Source organism: Trachypithecus francoisi, unplaced genomic scaffold (assembly GCF_009764315.1).
Source record: "Trachypithecus francoisi isolate TF-2019V2 unplaced genomic scaffold, Tfra_2.0 Lachesis_group12, whole genome shotgun sequence".
Taxonomy (NCBI): Eukaryota; Metazoa; Chordata; class Mammalia; order Primates; family Cercopithecidae; genus Trachypithecus; species Trachypithecus francoisi.
The window spans coordinates 8,172,411-8,176,119 of NW_022681457.1; the positions used below are offsets into that span (position 1 = coordinate 8,172,411).

General features: G+C 40.8%; 1 protein-coding gene across 1 annotated transcript in view; it reads left to right on the forward strand.

Annotated features, from left to right (window-relative positions):
• LOC117093626 (zinc finger protein 888-like) overlaps window positions 1-3,709 on the forward strand; it is a 385,964-nt gene that overhangs the window by 140,965 nt on the left and 241,290 nt on the right. The gene's annotated exons all lie outside the window — the stretch shown is intronic.

Sequence of the window (3,709 nt, forward strand, 5' to 3'; positions counted from 1 at the left end):
TGTATGTAAGACAATGGCAGGTACAGACTAGGTTCTCTGTAAATAGGAAAATGGAGTGTCCTTGTAAATCTTCAGTTCAGTTAAAGTACAGGGATACTAGATGGCAAAATGAAGTCTCTCTTTTTTTTTTTTTGAGACGGAGTCTCTCTCTGTCCGCTGTGGCCGGATCTCAGCTCACTGCAAGCTCTGCCTCCCGGGTTCCCGCCATTCTCCTGCCTCAGCCTCCCGAGTAGCTGGGACTACAGGCGCCCGCCACCTCGCCCGGCTAATTTTTTTGTATTTGTTTTAGTAGAGACGGGGTTTCACCGTGTTCGCCAGGATGGTCTCGATCTCCTGACCTCGTGATCCGCCCGTCTCGGCCTCCCAAAGTGCTGGGATTACAGGCTTGAGCCACCGCGCCCGGCCAAAATGAAGTCTCTCTTAATATGGAAGTTATCAAAGATCAGCTGCTTGAAAATCAAGCGTGTGGATGTTAACCAGCATCTGGAGAAGTAAATGAAAATACAATTAATAAGAGAGTCCCCAAGATACTATCCTTTATGCAAAGGAGGTAATTTCTCTCAGTGAGTCCCTGGAGGCAATTCAGCTTCCCACTGTGGCTGGTACTTCTGTTCTGAGCCAGAGGCTCTTACAGCGAAACATGATATTTGTGCAACTTTTGCCATGATAGCTGCCATTTAATATACTCCCTTTAGATTTGTTTCCATTTTAAAAAACTGATATATATATGTATACTTTAATAAGTGATTTATCTTTGCATATATATTTTCTTTTATATCAATTACAGAGTAAGAATCACAGTTATTAATGCTTTATATGCAACAGCTGAACTGTCAGCTCCCTGAAATAAGTATTGATGATATTCTCATTTCAGAGGTGAAGAAACCTAGGACAGATAGGCAAAATAATCAAATTAGGCCAGGCACAGTGGCTCATGCCTGTAATCCCAGCACTTTGGGAGGCCGAGGTGGGGGGGGATCACCTGAGGTCAGGAGTTCAAGACCAGCCTGATCAACATGGTGAAACCCCGTCTCTACTAGAAATAGAAAAATTAGCTGGGTGTGGTGGCGGGCACCTGTAATCCTAGCTATTTGAGAGGCTGAGGCAGGAGAATCGCTTGAGCCTGGGAGGTGGCCGTTGCATTGAGCTGAGATCCCGCCATTGCACTCCAGCCTCAGCGACAGAGCAGGGCTGCATCTCTTGCTCGCTCGCTCTCTATATATAAAATATATATAATATGTGTATATTATATACATACAACATGCATTATATAGAATATATGTATATGTATATGTTATATATACATATATAGTATGTATATATACATACATATATAGTATATACATATAGTATGTGTATGTATATACTATATATGTATATGTTATAATATATGTATATAGTATATGTTATATATAATTAGAAAATGGATAAAACTATGAAGAGACATTTTACTGAAGCAGATATACTGAGATAAATAGGCACATAAAAAGATTTCCAACATCATCCATCAAATCTCAGACCTCAGCATTTTCTGCTTTAAAAGACTCAATCTAATCACATTTCAGTAAGAGGCATAATCGAGATTTGAATCCATGTTGTCTGGCTGCAAAGACAAAGCTTTTAATGATGATGCTACAGTAACAATGCTAGTTATTTTTGTCCTTTACTCACCATCTATGCCTATTTTGTTAGTATGTCTTGTAATTTTTAAATGGTTTATCTTCATATGTCATTGTGATTGTGGTAACTTTGTATTAAATCTATATTTTTATAGATCAATTAAGTCTACATTTTTATAGATCACTATTGCCTATGCATCTTACCTAAATGAACGACAGAGACACTCATTACCACATAATCCTGTAAGGAAGATGATCACATCTTTCGAAGGAGGCCTCCAGTACCTGAGGTGTGAGTTTAAGAATTCACTAATAGGCCGGGTGCAGTGGCTCAAGTCTGTAATCCCAGCACTTTGGGAGGCCGAGACGGGTGGATCACGAGGTCAGGAGATCGAGACCATCCTGGCTAACAGGGTGAAACCCCGTCTCTACTAAAAATACAAAAACTAGCTGGGCGAGGTGGCGGGCGCTTGTAGTCCCAGCTACTCGGGAGGCTGAGGCAGGAGAATGGCGTAAACCCGGGAGGCGGAGCTTGCAGTGAGCTGAGATCCGGCCACTGCACTCCAGCCTGGGCGACAGAGCGAGACTCTGCCTCAAAAAAAAAAAAAAAAAAAAAAAAGAATTCACTAATAGTGGCCAGGCGCGGTGGCTCACCTCTGTAATCCCAGCACTTTGGGAGGCCAAGGTGGGCAGATCCCTGAGGTCAGGAATTGCAGACCAGCCTGGCCAACATGGCAAAACTCTATCTCTACTAACAATACAAAAAATAGCTGGGTGTGGTGGCACGCACCTGTGGTCCCAGCTACTCAGGAGGCTGAGGCAGGAGAATCTCTTGAGCCCAGGAGGTAGAGGTTGCAGTGGGTCGAGATCACACCACTGCACTCCAGCCTGGGTGACAGAACAAGACTCCGTCTCAAAAAAAAAAAAAAAAACCACTAATAGTGACAAAGACAATGCACATTTTTTGAGCTAATATTTTTGTATCTGTGTTTCCATTGTTAGTTTCCAAAAACAATTACAGGTTGCGAATACACATCAACTGCACTGTTCAGTAGAAACTCTCGTGTTTCCCATGATCTCTGACAGCATCCAGGGGTTCACATGGAGAAAGCAGAAAATGCTGAGGTCTGAGATTTGATGGATGGTGATGTTGGAAATCTTTTTATGTGCTCATTTATCTCAGTATGTCTGCTTCAGTGAAATGTCTCTTCATAGTTCTATCCATTTTCTAATTTGATTATTTTGCTTTTTTGTTTGTTTTTAAGTCATTCTAGAATTCTTTATACATTCCACATACCAGTTTTATGTCAGATACATGGTAGGTAAATATTTTCTATTATTCACTACTGTATTAATCCATTTTCACACTGCCATAAATATACAGTCTGAGACTGGGTGATTTATAAACAAAAGAGGTTTAATTGACTCACAGTTCCACATGGCTAGGGAGGCCTCAGGAAACTTACAATCATGGAGGAAAGCAAAGGGGAAGCAAGGCACGTCTTGCATGCAGCAGGAGAGACAGTGATCAAAGGAGGAGCTATCACAGATTTTTAAACCATGAGATCTCCTGAGAACTCACTATCATGAGAACGGCATGGGAAAACCATCTCCATGATCTGGTCAGCTCCCACCAGGTCCCTCCCTCAACACCTGAGGATTATACTTGAAGATGAGATTTGATGGGGACATCGATCCAAACCATATCAAATACCTTTTCTTTCCTTGTCTTAAGGTCTTTCACAGATCAAAAGTTTTTAATTTGGTAAATACCAGTTGATTTTTTTTCTTTAATGAATCATGCTTTTGCTGCCATGGCTAAGAATTTTTGAACAAGCTCTTGATGCTTACGATTTTATTCTGTGAGTATTTTTTTCTTTCAGTCTCCTACAGGATGCCATTTTATGGTTTGATATTTTACATTTAGGCTGTGGTCAATGTTGAGCTAATGTCTGTACCCTTGTGAAGTTTCAGTAAAGATGACTTCTTTTCTGCTATGGATATTAATTTAGCCCCTCACCAGTTTTTAAAAATTCTTCCTTCATTCAATTCCCTTGGTAACTTTGTCAAAAATCAATTGGAAGTACCTG